Source organism: Petaurus breviceps, unplaced genomic scaffold, assembly GCF_028583685.1.
Source record: "Petaurus breviceps papuanus isolate PSGF00001 unplaced genomic scaffold, PetGlider_PUasm1.0 186, whole genome shotgun sequence".
NCBI classification, from domain to species: domain Eukaryota; kingdom Metazoa; phylum Chordata; class Mammalia; order Diprotodontia; family Petauridae; genus Petaurus; species Petaurus breviceps.
The window spans coordinates 46,039,548-46,062,289 of record NW_027185798.1 but is presented as its reverse complement, the minus strand read 5'-3'; the positions used below and the strand labels follow the sequence as shown (position 1 = coordinate 46,062,289).

The following is a 22,742-nucleotide window of genomic DNA, read 5'->3' as shown; positions in this document are numbered from 1 at the left end:
CTACCACATAGACCTTTGGAAATTAAGAGATCTGGGTAGCTGCTTGACCTGCTCCTCCTCTTCTTGTTTTCTCTTAGTAAATTATTTGAGAAGTGACATGATACCTACACTGACCGTATTTAAGCAAAAATGGCTTGACTGTGGGTTTTGCTTTTATGTTTAGTATCTAAACATAATAATAATGATTTTCATTGACTTATCACAAGGTTTAGAAAAACACTTTCTTCAGAACAATCTTGAAGTGGATAATGTGAATACAATTGTCCCCATTTTATAGGTGAGGAACTTGAGACTTAATGAGGCATAGAAAGTTGCCCTGCTATTCATTGTTAAAACTTGGGCTCCCATCAAGATTTTTTGAGTCTAGGACAAGGTTTTTTTATATTGCACCATCCTTCTCACATAGCCCTTATGTCATTAAGTGTAAGTTCAGAATAAAATTAAAAAATTATAAAATCATAAAGTAAGTTTCACTTGGAGCATTTCACTTTCTCACAATATTCGCTACCAGAGATGACTGAATTTACCAGTGTTTGAGAAGAGTGGAAAATAGAGTCATTAAGTTTTAAAACGTTGAAGTTTATTAGAGAAGAAACCTGTGTGACCTCAGGCAAGTCTCATAAGTTTCCTGAATCATAGTTGAATCATCTATTAAAATGAAACTATTCCTATTCTGGGGTGACTAGGTGGCGCAGTGAATAGAGCCCTGGCCCTGGAGTCAGGAGGACCTGAGTTCAAATCTGGACTCAGACACTTAACATAAAAGCTAGCCATGTGACCTTGGGCAAGTCACTTTAACCCCAATTGCCCTCCAAAAAAAGGCAAAAAAAAAATGAAAGGGTTGGACAAGATGGCTTCCATTTCTAGATTTGTGATCCTTACACTTTATTTAAAAGTGCCCGTGGCTACAATGGGCATTCCGATCAATTTTGGCAAGAGCAGAGGTTACATTTTTCAAAACTAGACTCCCAAGAAGGCTTTCTAGCCACCATCCTATGCTGCTTCTCAACACTCTATTTCCACTTGCAAATGTAAAGTTTCAGAATATTGATGATAATAAATTGTAGCTAGTTACTAGAACCTTTAAGGGTAGGCCAGCTTTAACCATTTCCAAACATAAATTCACTGTTTTGGTGCTGTAAGATTAGGAGGGAGAGAACTATGATAAGACTTTTTTTTTCCAAATGCTTTATTAACTTCTGATTTATATCATTCATTTGATCAGACCTCTTTAAAAAAAAATTAGAACCCAGTTAAGTGATATTAGATTGGCCTCTGCTTAGTTTCCTGGTCAATCCAGTGACTGAAGTCTTGACCATTCTGAATGTTGCCACCAGGACCCATTCCCAGATAAATGTATGTGATGTCTCAACTACCTTTCTTTCTATTTGTTCTTGTCTTCTCAGCACTTAGCACAGAGTCTGGTGCAGTAGTAAGTGTGCAATAAATGCTTGTAGAATTGGCTTGACTTTTATGAAATATTAACCTGACCATGGAGATACAAGGAAGACCTAAAAAGCAATAATTGACAGCTAATGTTAGTAAACTTGCACACTTTCATAGGTTACCTTCCTAAATGCTTATTATAATGGTTTTTTACTAGTCTGTGAGGCAGCCAACAGTTTGAGGAATAGAGGGAAAATAAGTGGGAGTTCCTAAGTTCTAAAGAGCTAACAAAGACTACAGACATCCACCAGAGACATTTAGGCTTCTGTGGAGCTATTCTTACAAGTGACTAATTCTTAGGCCACTGGCAAGGGAATGTTTTTGAAAGTTTTTTCCTTCCTTCCTTCCTTCCCTCCTTCCTTCTCTCTCTCTCTCTCTCTCTCTCTCTCTCTCTCTCTCTCTCTCTCTCTCTCTCTCTCTCTCTCTCCCCCAACATAATCAAGTGGAAAAGATACTTAATAAAAACAGTATATATTTCTGCCATTTTATTGAATTCTGCATATGAAATACTTAACATTTCAAAATTCCAATGAAAACCAAAAGAAACTTGATCATATCTTTGAAATCACACAATCAAAACTCACTTGTATTTACTGCTAATTAACAAAAAGGGAAAGTCATCATGGAATTGAAATTAGAGAGCAGAAAGTGAGATTTCATTTTTACTTTACATCATATGTAACAAATAACCATGATTGAATTTTTAAAAATGGAAATTATGAACATAGTAATGAAATATCTGGTATAAAATTGATATTCTACCTCAATTTAGAATTATATTGATTATGGTCATAATTATAAAACTATGTCATTCATTCTGCAAAAAAAGTTAGTATTTATGTAGTTGACCTGTGTTGGCCAATAAAATAAAATAAAATAAAATTGGGTTGGAAATTTGAAATTTCAGCTAAAATGTATGTTCCATTAAAGTTTTCACAGCAACATTATGTTACTAGCCATTAAAAGTACAGTATATATCACAGATTGTTGATTCACATAGGAAAAGCAATGTTGATGCATATCAATTATTCTAGAGAATCATAGCAATATACACCCAAAACATCTGCAATTGTGTTGAGGCAACATCATTTAACAATTCACTGGGCTCCATTTTTAATGTGAGTAGTTATAAAGGGAAAGAAATCAATTGTTAAATGGATTTTAAGGAATTGACTTAAATCTCATCATACACCAGAAAAGGTCGAGTGTTAATAAGGTTGAAATAAGACATTTGGTTCTGTATTCTATATGAATAGTTAGAGGAAATGTGGGGTGTTCTTAATCAGTGCAAGGTATAAAGGATAGTGATATAGATTGAATCTGATTTAATTGGTACAGGAAACACCCAGGTGAGGTAATTCCTCCTACTGAAGTATGTTGGCACTCTATCTGCAATTTATAGTTTTAGAGAGCTGCCTAGGGCACTGAGAGATTAAATAAATTGCCTAAGGTGAAAATAGTAGAATTAAATAGTTAGATTTTTTTAGTACATATTACTGATCTGATTAGCAATAAAGTTTAATGAATTAATCTGAATTATATTTTTTAAGATCAAGTTGACTTTAAAATTTTTAATAAGTGAGGAAAGGGTATAAATCTGAAAAAAAGGCATGATTTGATATACCTAGAGCAAAGGTTTAATCAGATTGACCATAGGATATAACATATCTAGTTCTTATAACATAGAAAATAATGTGAAAAAGTGATTTTTCCCTGCACTGCTTGAAAAATATATATGATGGAAAACATTGAGATTTAAAAATCATTTGATATTTTTAGTCAAAATAATGTCTGAATGGGATTGACTGCTAGGCTGATCCCTTTGACTGTGCAGGAATCAGTTATTAAGATGGATTTTTACAAATAGATTTAAAACATTAAATTCATTTACTGTGATAAGGATATATGGACGTTATAAAGGGATTTTTTTAATGGAAAATAGCTCATTGTGATTCAACTTAGTTTTATAATTTAGCAAAAACCTCTCAAAAATAAAAAAATAACATTAATAAAATTCTGTACCTAAAAAAAGAAACTTCAAAGGTGGTTGTTTTTTGAATGTCTGACATAAAAATTCTATCTATTCTAAAAAATTCTATCTATTCTAAAAGTTCAAGAAAAGTAACGGTGGTCACCTTAGAAGGAAAAAAAAGGCATTCTAGTATGGAGACAATATATTTAGTATTCTAATCTATGCAAATTACACGAATATGCCCTCACTTATGTGGCATCTAATAGGATAGGCCTTTAAAAAGGAACTGTTGGGTAGATTATCTGTATTTCTCTTTTATTCAGTTAGAAGCATTTTACATAGACATATTTGTTGTACAAACTTAGTTTGCTTTCCTTTATATCAGTTTCTGTCAAAGAAAGACAATGCTTTGTGTGGCAATTCTAATATATAATCTACACAATACAGTTAAAATTCACAAGGCAATATTCTGAACTAGATTGTGGTTACACATAGATAACATTAGTCTGAAATTCAGCATTACAAGATTTTATGACTATTTAGAAAACCACAATGACGATTAGCTTGAAATAAATTCACAAAACTCCCCCTAATCCAGCATTAGAAACCAGACCATGAGAACATTAATATGAGTTAAGCTTCAGTATGAGAAGCATCACAAATTTTGGCTAGGAACAGTGGTAATACAATGTACTAGGACTGAAATCTGGCATATTTTACTAACTCCATTATGAATGAACAAAGTCCAATAACACCAGTATACAAGGCCATGCCTAAAAAGAAAAAAATACATATTCATGAACTCAAACTTGCCAGACTAAATGATTTTTCAATGAATCATTCTGTTAAAATATACATTTCCAGTTGTGATAGAGGCTTAAAATCTATGACCAAAACTTGCCTCTTTTTTAAATGGTGGGGATAGAGTGAAATTACATAAACTCCTGATAAATATGACAATACAAGGTCTTTTTTGAATTATTCAAATTTAATTAACAGTTTTTTAAAATTATTTCAATGATGTTCCTAGTAACATCATTCAACAATACTAAATGATTTCTATAGTACAAGATTAGCCTCCAGAAAAGGTTATTGGGAATAAAAGATGTATCTTGTGAGTTACTTCTTAATTGTACAAAGTCAGAATATATAACTTGCAGCACATCTATGTCCTTTCTCCTTACTCTTTGAACATATAAACTGATGCCAATCCTGACCACAATATGGTCCATGATATACCTATATTTCATGAGCATGAATGACTACAAGATGGTTACAAATTAGGCCTCCTCTGACAGGGTCAAAATACCTTACAAATACCCATGATTATTTAAAAATTTATGGTACCTGTTACAAGGACCAAAAGAATGCTCATTGTTTATAAGTGGCAAAAAATGTGCTTGATCAATTAATTCTATTTTTAAAATATATTTACTTCAGGTCTGGTAAAGTTTTAAGAGTATATATGGCTGGTCAAAGAGTTGGCCTTAGGTAGGAGTATAAATAAATATTTTATATGCATACTTAAATCAATACTCAATGGTAAAGCTATAAAATATATAAATTATATAACTGATAATATTTAATATAGTTACTTGTGCTTATTTTAGTAAGGTGACATAAGAATGTTAGAAATTCAACTAAGTGTATTTATCTTATTTCAACATCTCTTTAAAAGCTAGAACCACTAAGTATCAATGTTGCCAATTTTTTTGAAATAAGAATGTAAATAGTTAAATTTCTAATATGTTTTAAATCTAAAACTTAAAAAAAATTGTCAGTCGGGTTATAACTTATGTAAAATATTTATGAAACCCTTGTGTGAGAGACAGCTCTCTGAATAGTTATGTGTAAATTGAATCAAGATAGGGTAAGTTGAATCCTACACAAAGCAAAAAATCCTTAATAACTTCTTGGTTTTTCTTCTTTTTGAATATAGTATTTTGATTTGCTTAAAGTATAGTTCAATTATATTTTCACCAACAAATCTGTGTGCTTCTTTTGCATTTCATATAGGGATTTTAAAGTACCTTAACATGTAACTGAACTCAACCAAATAAAAAATTCCATCTTCATTCTCTTGGTATTAAGTGATTTTTTTTAGGTCATGCAAAATTGCTGAGAAAGAATTGACTTATTGGAGAGAATTTCCTCACCTGCGAGTTCCCTATTCCCATGAAATCAGTGGCCCAGCTACCTCCCATCCCACCCCATCTTCTTCCATGTAGGTCAGTAGTAGATTTTAAAAAGGGTTAAAAGAATTCCTGTCCTCCCTCTGAAATTCGACATCCAGTTGACACTTTAGATCTTTTTTAAATTTTTCTTTAATTTAAATCCTAAGATTTCAGAAATACATAGGAAACCTTTGACAAAATTATTCTTCAGGACATTGCAAACCTCTGGAATCATTAGAACAAATCTTAGAGCTGGTAGAGACACTAGAGAGCAACGATTCAGGTCTGTTGCTTTATAGAGGGAGAAATTGAAGTCCATTGAGGTTACATGAGTTGCCTGAAGTCATACAGGTTAGGATGCTATGTGGCATTTTTGCCATAGGAGTTCATCAAGCGGCTATGACTTATTTGTTCCTTTTCATTGACCTTCTAAAAGCTCAGGTGACCATCTTGGGCATCTACAGTCCCCTCTCCCCCCCTTTCCTAATATTATCTAAGAGGCCACTATGGTGCAATGAGATTGAGGATCATACAGGATTTAAAACTGCATTTCCCCCCTAGGGCTCTAACAAAATACTAGTCAATAAACACTAAGGGAGGAGGTGGTGCTTTTTGTCCGCAAATGCTGAGCAGAGCATGAGATCAAGAGACTGAGGAGGAGTTCTGAGACTACATTGGCTCAATAAATGTGTATTTGCCCTACTTGTCTCACAGAATTATTGTGAGAAAAGTGCTTTGGAAGCATATAAGTGCTGTAGAAATGCTATTATTACTTTATGCAGAAAGAACACACAAGCGTTATACATTTTAGACAACACCAACAATATCATGCTCAGAATTCTAACCTATCAGAGTGCTTCATATGAAGGCACTGCACTCCAAAAATTCATCAGTTTAGTTTTGTAATCCCCTAGGGCTCACCAAAATGTCTCTCAGAATTGAATGGATAATCAATATAAGTGAAGATCGCTCTCTCTAGTATCATAGGAATCATCCTTTATCTAACTTTATTTAAACCCTACCCAATCTGTCTACCTGAGAAATTCCTTAATCCAAGGAATTTCCAAGGCTCTTTGCTTTCTTCTTTTAAACTGAATCCTAACTCTCTTTTCATTTTCTTCACTTTCTACTCCCATAAGGTAGAGGAAGTCATCTTTCTTCTCACAGCCCCTTTGTTCCCTGCATCCCATCTCATTCTTTTTCTTTAGGCTGCTCCTTCTCAAGCTAACTAACATTGATTTTTATAATGAGATCTGTTAACAAATAGTTGTCCTGTCACATATTCATAAATAGGTGAATTAAATGTTTGGATGGGAGTTTGGTGAATTGTTTGATTCCCATAGTAAAACTGTTCCGTTTGAGAAGATAAAATGTGGAGGATAATTTAGATAATGATTGCATTTCATCAGAGACAAGACACTCTTTTTTCAGGTGAGTCTGTTATGAGGTTACTCTGACATTACTTTGTATTTGAGATGATTTTTTGGACCTCTCTATGTCTATGTCTACATCTATCTCGACATCTATATGTATATCTATTTTCACAGACATACGTAGAGATGTGGCTATAGACACAGATAGATGTAGATACATCAATATTGATAGATATCTATGAGCTATAGAGATATAGGTAGACAGATATAGAGATGGAGATCTAGATAGAGGTCCATTTACTTTCACAGTTTGAAGCCAACGATGGCATAAGTGGTTTGTTCATTTCAGTCATCCTAATCAGTTAATATGGAGAGTTATGTGATTGACTAGTTTGTGATGACAGTAAGAATCCCAGTTTACACTTACTTAGTACTTCAAGGTTTACAAAGCACTTTATATGAAACAACCCAATGAGGTCAGTCATGAAAATGTCATAAGCCCTATTTTAGTCATGAGGAAACTGAGGTTCACTGTGGTTAAGTGAAGTATCTAAGCTCACACAGTTGAAATAAATAACAGAGCCAGGCTAGCCCACTCTGCACTTGGTGCTTTTTTCATTATCTCAGGCTACCATCTGAAGATAGCTGGGACGGACTGACTATGCTACTGTGCAGATCATCAGCTATATACAACTGGCCAACACAACATACAATGAAGGAGGGGAACGCGAAATTCACTGTAATACTAAATTATTTGGATAATTATGATGAAGTATGGCCACCTACGTCAAAATTGCCAGAAAATTACCAGTCTTTCCTTTTACTTTGTTATCATGCTAATCTAGGCTCGACATATTGCCCTGAAAGAGATGATCAGCATTTGAGTACGTTTTCCATGTGTAAGCACATGTGGAGACTGCACAAAACCACATGCTTGGGCCATCTCTGCTGTACACTTGATTTTCCTGTTAGTGGACATGGGGTTGTTTTAAATCCTCTATTCCAGTTTCAACTGCCTCATCTGAGATAGCTCCTATAAGACAAGTGATATTTATTTCAGATTCTGTAAAACCACCTGGACTTTAACAAATTAGCAACTCTTTTAACAATTAAATTCTGCAACTATTGTTCTTTTGAAATGAAATCAAAGGGAATTATAAATGAAGGCTCAATTCTCAAGCCCAAATAAACATTTTCTAGTTCTATACGTTTTAAAAAAGTAAGTTTATGTGGCATTTAAAAAGCAAAAAAGGGATATATTTATGCGGGTGTCTAGATATGTTTGGAAAAAGAAATATGGGCAAGAGGAAATAGTCTTCTTTATACTACAGTCATAGTTAGACTTTCCATAAGGCCTATAAAATAATGTACAAATAGCTACTATTTTGCTGAAATGTCACAGTGAACATGTAAGGAAGGTAGAGAAGTGAACTGCCACAAAACGAGAAACAATTTTACAATCTACTACCATCCTTACCCGAACAAAACTTTGCCTTCTTTTTGCAAAAAAAATTTCTTAAAAAAGTATAAATATAGAAAATAAAAATGTTAAAAGTTAGACTTTCACAGGGATGCTTCTGAAGTAATTACTCTTAAAGACAGGTGAAATACTGCATTTGCTTCTTTCTCAAAAGTTCCATTTCTAACATCCCATGGAAAATAACAGTTGAGTAATTGATATTAATTATTTAAAATTATAACTAAATCCTATGCTTTTTAATCAAGATGAAAAGTATAGTGAGTACTATACATGCTTTCATAAGGTTTAGCACAGTTAATACTAAGCTGGAGTCCTAGATTAAGACAAGATTAATTTGCAAATCTACTATTTTGATTTTTTTTAAAACAATGCATGGAGTTTGCTTCATAAAGCAAGGCACATTTCTTTTAGGCAAGTCTGTCTTCAATGCCTTTATTCTGGGCACAGTATAGACTTTGCTATTTCTTTATGTGAAATTGGGTAATAGAAATAAGAGAGCCTTTGGTTAATACATACTTTCATAAATAAAGTTTTACAAAGAAAATAGAACATAACATTAATATCTTAGCACTGAAGACAATACTTAGGTTCATTATGAAAGAAAATAGTAACCATTGATCTTTTCAAACCAAACATTTAGGCTTTCTTTATTAGCAGCAGTGATTTTTTTTCAGTTTCTGAATGCTTATATTCCACCAAGTATTCAAAAGGTTGAAATGATGTAAAAAATAATATTTTTTTTTCTTTCTTGTCTTTCATCAGTCTCTTATATTGCACATGATTTGAAGATAATCCTCCAGGTTCAGGGCTGTTCCCTCTACATAATGCACTTGTTAGGAAACACAGGTAAATTAGAAAATTGTTTTACGCCAATAAAAACAAAAACGTGTGCAAGCAGGCAGATATCCATCCATCACAGTCACCAGTCATTGCATTCTTGATCTATGTGATGAAAAAAAAAATGAATATCTTACTGTTCACAGTACAGTTCTACAGCTCTTATGTGAGGCTTCTTCAGATATCTGTTGGGCAGAGTAAACAACAGTATTACTGTAGACTTCAGTTTTGAAAAAAAAAGACAAAATAAAAATTAAAACTGAAAAATAAAAATGACAAAGTAGAAAATATTTGCACATAATTCTTTTTAGAATTTTGGAAATTTTCTTGCTCTAAAAAGAAAAATTATTAAAGTATATTAATTTTGTAAACACAGTGTGCAACATTCATGTTTAATATACATGCATGTATACATGTGAGCAAGTCAGTTAATCACTGGCTGCCTCAGTTTCCTTATCTGTAAAATGAGGATAGTAATGATGTCTACTTTCCAAGGTTGTTGTGAGGATGAAATGAGAGAATAATTTTAAGGTGCTTAGTACAGTGCCCGGCACATAGTAAGCACTACGTAAATGTTAGCTATTATTATTATGTGCATATACATATACATATATGCCAGGAAAAATCCAAATATGTACCTGAATTGTTGACTATTTTTCTCACTGATGCTGACACAAAAGTTCCATCTGAAACAGTCAACAAAATCTGACCAGGCTAATTGGAAAGTAAATGTCATCTTTAAAATCATTTGAAAAATTCCCAAATGTTCACATAAAAATGTATATTTCCAAGGGCTTATTGATCTCTCTCTCTTTTCCTTACCTTTTCCTTCCTTCCTCCTTCCATTCCTTTCTTCTTACCTCCCTTTCTTCCTTTCTCTCTTCCTTCCCTTCCTCTTTTCCTCCTTCCCTTCCTTCCTCCCTCCATCCCTTCTTTCTTCTTCCTCTTCTGTCCTTCTCTTTCCTTCCTCCCTCCCTTCTTCCCTTTTATTCTCTCCATACTTTCATTCTTTTTTGCTTCCCTCCCTTCTTTATCTTTTTCTGTCCTTCTTTCCTTCTTCCTCTCTTTCTTTTTTTTCTCTGCATACCCCACTGAGATAATCCAATATCAGTGCTGACTTTGAAGCCATGGGAAATTCCATGCTCATATCAGTTTCATGGGGAGTAAAGCAAAGGAAACATTCTCAAAACAAACACTGTGGAAAAACATTCTAGATCTCAAAGGATAACATACCTAGGTTTATATTTATTATTACAAAGAAATTTAAATAATTTTATCCTTTAAAATAAGAAATGTCTTAGTGTGAATAATATGCCTGAAAGTCACTTACAAAAAAAGGAAGCTTAAAGAAATTAGAAAGCTATAATTCATATTGCAAAAATGCAGACTCTGTTGTGTGTACTTAACATTAACTATTTGATGAAAAGGATGTGGAAAGGATGGAGCAGAGAAACAAACTTAAAATGTTAGGATACCCAGGAAATTGAAAACCAAATAGATAAAGTGAATTACCTCTTATTGATAATGGAAATAAATGGGAAAATGAATTAGTTTATAACAATTTAATTTATAAATACCTTCCAGAAATTTAGCTATTGTACAAGATATGTTATTTTTCTATAAGGTTATCAACTTAAAATGCCAAGGCTATGCTGCACATGTCAATGTATCAACCATTAGAAACCATCAGTAACTGGACAATTCAATTCAAGCTGGTAGGCATCTATTGAGCACCTTCTATGCAGCATGACAGGGCTAGTGAACACAAATATAAAAACAAAAGACCAGTCTTTGGGGCACTGATTACTGGGGAGAAGTAACACAAAGACAAATAAGTGCATACAAAATGTATGCAATTTAAATACAAGGTAATTTAGGGGTGAGGGAGGGACATACTAATAACTGTGGGGATCGGGAAAGACCTCAAGGAGGCAGTACCTGAACTGGGCTTTGAAGGATGCAAGGTATTCTATGAAATAGATGAAAGGTGGAAAAACTTTCCAGTGTGAGGGACAGCGAGAGAACAACTGATGTATATCCCACAGCTGTGCTGACCAGGTCCACAAATGTATGTTATCCAATCTTAGTTGGCCCCAACCACAGCCAGGATATCCTTTTAATCCTCCCGAATAACAGCTCTATCCCATTTCTAACAGAGGCTATATCTCTTTAAACATCCCACACAATCCCCTCCTCCAATCTTTATGACTGAAGACCTCTACCTCATACTTTACTTAGAAAAGAGGGCATTTGCCATGAGATACCTCTTCACCCCTTCTATTCATTTCAAAGCACCTTGAAATCATCCCTCATTCTTTCCTCCTTCATCTCAGTCTCTGACATAAACCCCTCTTGAAGGCCAACTCTTCTTTATGTACCCTTGATCTTATACCCTACCACATTTTCTAATGGATTGCCCCCTCAATCATTCCCTTCTCTCTATTCTTCATCCTTTCTCTACTGGTTCTTTTTTTTCTACCTCAAAACACAACCAAGTCTACCCCATCCTTAAAAAGCCTTACTAGACTCTACCATATATGTATGACCCTAAGTACCATAAAGTATCAAAAGTATCATGTTATATTTTTCTGCTTTTTCTTAGTCACACTCCTTGAGAAAGCCGTCTACATTTGTTGCCTCCATGTTCTCTCCTTTCACTCACTTCTCAACTCTTTGCCATATGCCTTCTGACGGCATCATTTGTAAGCGGCAACCACAATGGCATAGCCAGGATGGCTGTTAGCACAGGTTCTTAGATCTGCTTTACTAGGAAAGATAGCTGCTCAAGGGGCCAACAATCTTTTTAAATTACATTCCCTAGTTCAGGGGAAAAGTCAGTACCCTAACTTCAGAGAAAATACAAGCAGAGAAATAAAGACCAACAGACAGGGCTCTGACTGCCTGCATCAGCTATACATTTTACATACATCTCTGAATTAAGAGAGCTTTTACATCTGAGCAATCAGGGACCTCTGAACACTATGGCCACTTAGAATCTCAACCAAGGAATCACAAGGTCCTTCTCATAAGCAAGCTGCCAAAGCAAAATACCAATTCAGAGTATATATACACTTCTCAGAGCCAGAAGGCATCACAACCCTTGTGACTCAGTGCCTAAGTAGAAATTAGCAAAAGGTGCCTTCCTAAAACCAAGTCTCCCCTAAGCAAACTTCTCTTAATGGACTCCACGTGAGGCCTATTAATGGCCTGGGAAGATCTTAAATACCATTAACATTACATCACTCAACTGAAATTGCCCATCACGTCTTGCCTGGATTATCACAATAGCTTCTTCATTGGTCTCCATATCTCAAATCTCTCCAAATTCAAATTCACCCTCCATATTACTGCCAAAGTAATTTTCTTAACATGAAAATCTGAGTGACAATTCTCCATTCAATAGCCTCAGTTGACTTCTTACTACCTCTAGAATCAAATAAAAACTCCTCTGTTTGGTAATTAAAGCCCTTAGCTTTAACTAAATCTAGCCTTAACCCATCATTTCAGTCGTAGCCTGTCTATGAAATTATGCTCTAGTCAGACTGGTTGGTATTCCTCATATGCATTATTCCATTTTCTACATTCATGCTTTTGTACTGGTCTTTCCCCTATGCTTGATATACATGGAAAAAGGCCTTATGCCAGAGGTGAGCTCTGAACACAATTAGGGATCCAAAGAGGTGGAAATGAGGAAGTTGTGCCTTGCTGGCATAGGGAGTGGCTTTCGGGAAAAACAGGGATGGAAGATGGATGGAGTATTATGTATGAGAGTCAGCAAGAAGGCTTGAATGTGGGTGATGGCTGTGGAGAAAAGGTGATAGAGGGTAAATTCAAGAGATATTGTGAAGAGAAAGAAGACAAAACTTGGCAAGATGGAGGGAGAGAGAGAGAGAGAGAGAGAGAGAGAGAGAGAGAGAGAGAGAGAGAGAGAGAGAGAGAGAGAGAGAGAGAGTTGATGGAACAAGCTTCTGGAGGAGATAGGATGGGATGGGATGAAGGGCACAGATAGAGAGGATGGTCTTGGAAAGAAAGGGAGAAGTTTTCTCAGAGACTGGAGTAAAGAAGAAGATGAGTAAAGATGGGGAGAAGTTTTAAGGCAATAAGTGAGGGTAAAAGGCAAATCCTAGTGGGTGGCCTCTATTTTGTCAGCTGAATGGAAGTCTAGGCCATCTGCTGAAAGGGGGTTGGTGATGGAGGAGGCACTGGCAAATTGAGGAGACAAAGATTGGGGCAACTGCTTATTATTGATCTTATACAGGCCAATTTTATGGTAAAATTTAGAAAATTTTCATTGCCTGATTGTTGTTTATGCCTAGAAAACTTAAACTGGCTAAAAGTAGCATCAGAAGAATAAATGTTCTTTCATAGTTGCCCAAGGTCCCCTTTGAATATTACTACTATAGCTTCTTATTTGACTCCCTAAAAACATTTATCATGGCTCCCCTAATTTTGTAGAGCCAAGTGACATCACCACCGACATGCCTTTGTTATAAAAAAAACCCTTTATATGCACAGGAGGCATGTGATTCTTCGTATTGAAACAATGGTGTCATATATAAAACAAATGAGAAAATAAGTTATAGGATTTGACTATATGAGGAGGCTATGGTTAGAAATACTGCTGCAATTTCACAGAAGCAGGAAAAGAAGAGCTTAAATAGCAGCAAAACTTTCCAAATAAACAAAGAAACTGCCAAATATTGAGATTAGGAACTTTGAAGAAAGGGAAAAAAAAACCCAACAAGTCTGGCGCAAAACCACCTCTGTAAAGTGAAAGCCTCTAGCTAGATCTCTCTTAGCTAAAGAAGAGGTAAATAGCATGAGGCTCAGGAGGATGAAAAGTGGTGAGAACAGTGAACTTTCCAGAATTCAGTTACAGATTATCAAAGGTGTAGATTATAACCATGGTGGTTCTTCTTCCCTGCCTTTTAGCTCTGTTAATTAACACCTCACTTTGTGGGGGAAAAAAAAACATCAACTTAAATTAGCTTAGTTACTTGTTATTTGCTCTAATAAATGCCTAATATATCTTATAAAATCCAATTTGTGAACTACCTATGGATTTCATGTACATATGCTATCTTTGTCACTATCCTATCTAGCAAATGAACCTCCAGTATGTGTGTATAATATGTGTATATATCATTTACCTACCTGTCTGTCTATAGATATAGATATGGCTCAATTTTTCCTGAATTCCAATCCCACATTTACAAACTGCCTGTTGGACACCTCCACCTCAATATTCCCATGACAGCTTAAACTCAACATGTCCAAAAAAATCATTATTTACCTCCTAAATCTATCCATCCTCCCAAATTCCCTGTTTCTGTTGATGGCACCACCATTCCCCTACTCAACAAAGATTCAAAACTTTACAGTCATAATATCACAGATTAAGGCAGTAAGGAACTTTAATGGTCATCTAGTTCAGTGTTTGACTCTGTCTCTGTCTCTCACTCGCTCACTCACTCTCATTTCCCATATCCACTTAGTTACCAAGTCATACTGATTCTACCTCCATAATGACTCATATCCATTTCTTCCTCTCTATGTATATATGGACAGTACCCTGCTTCAGACCTTCATTACCTATTGTCATAGGCTCTTAACTGATCTTCCTAAGCTAGCCTTTATTCCTTTCTAATTCATTCTTTACACAAATGTCGAAATAACCTTCCTAGTGCATTAATCTAATTAGGTTACTCTCTTTCTCGAAAACATTCAGTGGGCTTTCTACTACCTCTAAGGTAAAATACAAATATCTTAACCTGGCATTTAAGACCTTCCACAACCTGCTTTCCATCTAATCTTCGAATCTTACCTTGCATTATTCTCCTCCATATACTCTACATCCCATCTCAACTGAATTATTCGTTTTCTTTCATGTTCTGGGCCTACACTTATATGGGAAATAGAGGCCTATTTCCCATACATGGAATCTACTCCCTCTTCATTTCCTTCTGTTGAAGTCCTCCTCTTCCTTCAAAACCAAGTTCACGTGCCACTACTTCATGGTGCGTTCCATGATTCCTCAAACTGAAAAATCTCTAGCTATTCAGATGTCCCTAGAGCATTTTCTTGGAATTCCTTTTTTTTCTTCCCATTCCACCTTCCCTTTTTCTCTTTCCATTATACTTTGTGGTAATTTTGTATGCATGACATTTTCCACAACTCAAACTGTAAGCGACTTAAAGGCAGAAGTTTTATTATTATATTATTATAATATAATATAATTATAAACACATAAAATAATACAATGTTATAATATAAACATAATATAATAATTATTATATTGTTATATATCCTCTTAATTCTAGAACTTAGCAGTGTCTCAAAAGTGGGAGGTACTGAATAAATGTTTGTTGAATTGACTATAGAATTACTGACTTGGTTTTCATCTAATTATCAGCATCATAATAAGGGGTAGTGACACCATTTAAAGAAGAGAGCTGGTCCAGCAACATTCTAAGGAAGAACATTGATCTGCTCTCAGCCAAGCTGCCTTGTGCTATCATTATGGACACAAAGAGGCAGTGTATAGCAGAGAGATTTACAGAGAAAGTGGAGTAGAGACTTCTACTGGTAGTTGATTGATTGAGCACTATTACATGCTCATTTGGCCTGGTCATCTGCCTTCATGGAGCAATTAAAACTCATGGATGCCTGCAAGGTTCAAGAAAGCAATGATTACATTATGTGAGGACTCTGGGTGTCTTAATTTGATATGAATATTTCTCTTTGTGTCTCTCCCAGAATGCTGGTCCTGCAGAAGGTGACTGGGTGACCTTGATGATATGTCTGTGTTTCCCCTCCCCCTGAGTATTTTACATGCTATGAAGAAGCTTCCAAAGTGGTGATACTGCCCCTGGGGGACGCTGGAATGATTCAGGGGGATGGTAGTTGCCTCTGGTACAATTGGGGGGCACTGAATAAAAATAAGGGGACAGTAGAAGCATAAGGAAAGAAGATAAGAAAATTTTGAAAAACCATTCATACATGTTTCATCTGTTGTGTAACAGAGTTAAAGTCATAGTGATTACATTATTTTCCAAATAAACACACAAAATGCAACCCATCAGTGGTCAAGACCACCAACAGTTCTCAACAAGCAAGTGTTGGCAGGTGAGCATGTTGTGCATTGTCAGGAAGTCCAACATGCATGGCAGGAATATGAGTGTGTGATGACTTATTTACAATACAATACTATATGGTTACATGCTGAAATATTGCATCATCAAAATTTCCATGGAGGAAAAAAAAACAAGTTTACAATAAATTATTAATTTTAAGATGCAACATTTTGTTTAAAAATATTTTATATTTTTTTTAAAATGACACCAATTTAAAAAAAAATTAAAGGGCTAAAGATTTCCAGGGGAGGGCACTGGGTAATTTTTCTTAAAGGAGGCAGTAGACCAAATAAGTTTGGGAACCTCTGTGCTATGGTTATGCTTTATTCCTCTCCACTGGTTGGGAGTCAGCTTTCTAATTCATACAACAATATAATAAGGCTTTCCTTAGACAGGTTAAACCATATCTTTAATATGTAAACTATTTCAGACCCAACAACTTTGGGAATTTCTGAGTGCCCCATATATAGCACTAATGAGCTCTATTACTCATGCTAACCAAAACAGTAAGGGAAAAATCCCTCACGTTCCTTTCTAAGATTGTATGATCATCTGTTGGGATCCTCTTCTGAAATAACACACTAAAGTCAAGTTAAAGAAACTCAAACTCATTGGAACTTGATCATTTGCTAAAATTTGGGTTTTTCAGTAAACTAGAAAATTCACTATAAGGAGATTTTTAATCTTCAGTATTGCTCCATTTGTTTGCTTTGTTATTCAATTGTGTCTAACTTGTCATGACTCCATTTGGGGATTTTCCTGGAAAAGATACTGGAGTAGTTTGCCATTTTCTTCTCCAGTGCATTTTATAGATGAAGAAACTGAGGTAAATAGGGTTAAGTGACTTTCCTAGGATCACACAGCTAGTAAGTATCTTGAGGTCAGATTTGAACTCATGAAGATGAGTCTTCCTGATTCCAAGCCCAGTGTCCTATCCATTGGGCCACCTAACTACCCCAGTATTGCTCTAAGCATCATTTAAATGAATAATAAGCACGCTTAACTTCCAGAATTAGTAATATAATTAGGATCATCTGACTTTTTGAAGTTTAGTTAAAATTTCTGCTGTAAAATGTACAAAATCTGGTTCAAAGGTAATGACTTAAGAACAAAGCTCACTGAAGTAATGGACTACTATACTTGTTTTATTTACCCAATTAAAGTTTTCCCTTTATAAATTTGAGATATTTTATCTGTTAATATAACATCATGTTTATTATGAAACATTTTATTTTAAAAAGTCAATTATTGGATATAGAGGGAGTAGTTTACTGAAGTCATATCATACGTGGTAGGAATACGAAATATCAGAGTAAATAAGAATTGTTATTTTAGTGCCATAATAGATAGTAATAACTCTATACCCAAGTTATAAATTAAACTCAGATTGCTGGGTTAGATAGTAAAAATGAATGATGAAATCACAAACATAGTGACTATACAAAACAAATAAACAAAAAAGATCCTCTCTGAGGAAAAACAGACACATAGTGGTAGTCCAACTTTAAATTTGCCCAACCATTCTGGAAAGCAATTTGGACCATGCCCAAAATGTTACTAAACTGTGCATACCCCACCGGCCTATTTCCCAGAAAGGCCAAAGAAAGTAGAAGAGGACACGTGTACAAAAATGTTTATAACATTCATTTTTATAATAGTATTAAAGTGGAAGACAAGTTCTTGACTGCCAGTTGGGGGAAGCTAAAGAAATTGTGGCACACAAATGTCATGGAATACTACTGTATCATATGAAATAATGAAATGGATAATTTCAGAGGAAACTGGGAAGACCTTTATGATAGGATGCAGAGTGAAGTGAGCAAAACTAGAACAATTTACACAATGACAACAATGTTATAGAGAAAAACTACTTGGAAAGACTTTAGAGCTCTGATTAATGCAACCAGAGATCCACATGTCTGGAACACTGAAGATGAATCATGCTATAGCCATCAACCCCCTGCCAGAGAGGGGATGGACTTAAAACACAGAATGAGATTTCTGGATAAGACAATATGGAAACTTGTTTTGCTAGACTGTGTGTTTTTCTTGTGGTGTTGTTTTTAATCGTTCAATGGCTGAGGGGCAGGAGGAGATAATAAAAGAAAATAAAGAGAAGAGATAATAAAGAATGAAGAGAAAATAAAAGCTTATAAAATAAAAAATAGTTAAAAAGCCTCAAAATACAAGAAAAGTGAGTTAAGGAAAAATATTCACTTTGATTATCTATTTCCTTCTATAACTAGGAAGGCAGTAGCAATATATCTTCAAAACAGAAATGAGAAAAATCTCATCTCTTCCCCACCTGAATTCAACCTTTTGTAAGTCTGCTGAAAAGCTACATAATTGATAAATGGAAAAGGCTTCCTTCCTTATGTTGTTTATAATTGATGTAAGTAAAATGCTTTCCGGGTATGCAGAGACTACAGATGGCAACCAACTTATTCTCTTACTTATCTGGAAATAAGTCTAGGGAAAGGGGAGAAAGTAGGGGTATGTAGCTTCATTCCCACTGCTGACCTGGAGAATCTCAATTTCATGGTGCAAAGGAAGGAAAAAAGTTGAATATCTCTTACTATATTGTATGGTATTAAGACAACTTTTGTATTTTCCACATATTCCCATCCTTCAATTCATTGCAACTGCACTCAAAATAATTCTATCACCAGGACTTCCTTAAGTATCCTAATCATAATCCATTCCTTGTCTTTCCTGTTTCCATTGTCTACTCATTGGCATTTTACACCTTAACTTTTGTGATGGAGCATGACACAAAAAACAGCTCTTTTCTATGATTTCTTGACTTAGTGGTTCTATACCCTTTCAATTATCACTATATCACTGATAAAAAATGAAATCCCAACAACTTCAAATTTATTGTGATTTTATCATTCATCTTGAAAACTACACTGATTAGAGAGATCATTTAGGATTATTAAGATGTTGTTCATAAAAATGTAAATTTTATAAAATGAAGCTACAAACTACCATAATAGAATATCCTGGGGAAAAGCCCATGTTCCAGTGTTTCTACAAATGACAAAACACAGTCATTTTATGAAGGACTTGATGAGGTCCTCCCTATAAAGCTGATGTATATCTTGATATCTAGTTATATCAATCCAGGAAAAGGAAGAATTTAGAAGTGATGTTAAAATATGGGGAAACATTGGTGTGGCTAGGTGGCGCAGTGAGTAAAGTGCCAGCCCAGAGTCAGGAGTACCTGAGTTCGGTTCCAGCCTCAGACATTAAACACCCACATAAAAAAAACTAGCCGTGTAACCTTGGGAAAGTTAATTAACCCTAATTGCCCTCCAAAAGGCAAAAAGAAAAGAAAAGAAATTTTTTATGAAAAAAATATATATATTGGGAAACATGATGTTGGATCAAGACAAAAGAGAGGCCAGATGACACAAAAATGTCTCTGTTATATATCATGAACATTTTTTTCAGTGAGATAGAAAATGTTGGATATGAGGGGCATCCATCATTGGAGGAAAAATATGCCCATGGAGCTTATGTGATAGGTTAACTATTGCTGGATAACTATCACAACACAGGAATTCCAGAGGTTCAAACTTAGGGTTTATCATGCTTAAGCAGAGTTTAGGGCAAAAAACCCCTGGACCTTAACTGAAGTTTCTAACAAAGCTTTTATGGAGAAAAATTACATCAGAGAGACAGAGAAATAATTTTTGCTATGTAACAATCTTATATCTTCTTAGTAAACTTAGCCAAACAGACTTAGTTACATATTCAAAGCTGTTTCCAAGGTTTAGATTTTATGAGTCTAATTGAAAGGGGGAGATTTACATGTTACAGAGTCAGAGCCAGGGGGATCCTTCCACAAATAAAGCAAGTTAAATTAGCTTGGGAAGCTCTTATTCCCCTTTGGCTTCTTATTTGAAGAATGTTTGAGATCTTAAGCAAAATTGTAATATCCCTTGGGACAAGTTTCAGCCAGTAGCTCTTACCCCAAGTAATGAAAAATAATAAAAGGAAATAAAAAACTCATAACAGTTAAAATTTTTTATAACATATTTAATGACTTTTTTGGTCCAAACCTATGATTTCATCAACGTAGGGAACTCCTGGTGTAGAAACACCTTTGTCATTAGAAAAAATGTCTCCTTTTTGAGTTCATGTGGTAGGTAACCACTGCAAAATATATTTACCATAATGCAAGAATTATAGGGGTGAAAATCTAGGTCTTATTATTATGTTCAAGCACAGATTCAGACATCATTAGTATTCTGGCAGGGCGTCTCATAGGCAAAATTATATCAGAGTGACATAGAAATAATTCTTTTACACATTGAAATCTTGTACATTCCTCTTAGACCATAAAAGCTAAAGAAAAAGTAGACCTCCAAATCTCAACATTTCCTTGTATGTAGGTCAAAAAAGATGAACAAAGTTAACCAGTTATAATCTCCTACATAAACAAATCTAATCAGACTCTTTATGTAGACCAAGTTAGGTTACAGATTGAGTATATCACAAATAGGCTAATTGAGGAGGATGATTTATATGTCACCAAGGAGTCAGGGATAGTTGAGATTCTTCCTCTGGCTTCATCTCTAAGGAATGTTTAAGTAAATTTTCATATGCTCTGGGACAGGTTTTGTTTAATTCAACAACTTTTTGACTAGGAGCAATGGCCCTGGCTTTTTCCTTCTCATTATTATTCCATAAGTTAGGTTTTGTTAAGGTGAGGTTACTAAGTCAAAAATTAAGAACTGCCTTCACACTTTCCACCAATACAGCTCTGTTATAGCTCAGCAACTTGTCTATAGCATATAGTCTTAGAGAATTGACTGGAGTTAGGGGACAATGAAAGACTGTGATCTGCTCATGGCAACAAAGCCAATATAGAAATTAACCCAGACCTTTTGAACTCCATGGATGGCCACCTAGCTACTGTATAGGCTGCCTCCTAATTGCATCATAAAAACATGTCTTAGAACAATGGAAATAACTACTTATAGATACAGCAGTCATTTCAAAATTAGCTATCTTTGGGCAATGAGAATATTGGCATATTAGAACAAAAGTCAAAGTAAATATGAAAGGAATAAAAACGAGAAACCATTGCATGTTATTACTGCAAATTATTGCAACTCCAATCTTACCTATTTAAACAAGCTCGACTAAAAATAGGAGAGAAAAGAAACACATTGACTCTCATGATTTCCGATAAAAATTTAACATATTCACAACAGTCACTACAAGAAGGAAGCAAAAAGAGCCTAGGAACTGCTTAAGCTAGCAAATGTCTAATCTCTGTGCAAAGAAGAAATGACAATCGAAAGCAACACTAGTTTGCAAATAGAATAAACATTTGTTAACTTAGACAATTTACATTATTGCTTGTAAGATACTATGGAGATGATAGTTCTAGTCTAGAAGACAGAAGATAAAAACACACTACCCTTTTCCAGGTAGAAAGAAGGGGAAGACCATGAATGATGAATATTACACATGATGGTAGAGGTGTTCACCACATTGCTTTAATTGCTTTTCTTAATTACGCAAGAAAGTTCATCAGGAAATGACTGTGGTGGAAAAAAATGAAAGGCATAAGCCAAACTTTTAAAGAGATAATTTTTAAACTTATGGAGGAGGATGATAGATGATTATAAAGTACTGTTTCACAAATTAGCAAAAAACAACTAAATAGAAAATGAGCCTACAGAGAACTTTATACAAGGCTCAGCTAAACTAGCTTGTTTTGTATGTATTTACATTGTACATATTTGTACATTGTACATACTTGAAGGAAGTTAACAGATATAAAATGGAACAAAAATGCTGGAATTTATTTAATTTTTATAGTAATCGATTCTAAAGGGCAATGACAGTAGATCTGCATATTTGGTCCCGAATTCAATTCAGTTAGCACTTCTCAATCTTCTATCATTCACAAGGGACTATTAAGTATAAGGAGTATAAAGACAAAATGTTAATAAGTTACTGTCCTCAAGAAGGTCACACTCTACCACCTCTCTACCAGACATATTGTTTGAGGAAGTGATGTGTAACTTAAAAGAAGATAAATTTGAGAAGAATGAATGGATTTGGTCAAACACATACGGAAGAAATTCATGCTAGAAATGACAGCATTTTAAAAAGAACTCAGGAGTTGATTCTTAAGAGGATCTTAAAAGATAATCTAAGAGATCATATGCAAAGCTTTTACAAGAAAAAAGAACAATGTGGAAGAAGAAAAAGTAACTACTGACCCACATGCCTATTTTTGATCTCTATAAAATCTTCCTGAAAGTGGTATACACACACATCAAGGATACTCTTAAGGAAAACATGACA

General features: G+C 34.7%; 1 protein-coding gene across 1 annotated transcript in view; it reads right to left on the bottom strand.

The window, feature by feature from the left end:
* Window positions 1-1,916: 1,916 nt before the first annotated feature.
* Window positions 1,917-22,742, bottom strand: part of KCNA3 (potassium voltage-gated channel subfamily A member 3) — a 32,212-nt gene continuing 11,386 nt past the window's right edge. Inside the window, exon 2 of the mRNA XM_069090401.1 lies at window positions 1,917-9,467. The gene's annotated coding sequence lies outside the window, so the exon portion shown is untranslated. The remainder of the gene's footprint in view (window positions 9,468-22,742) is intronic.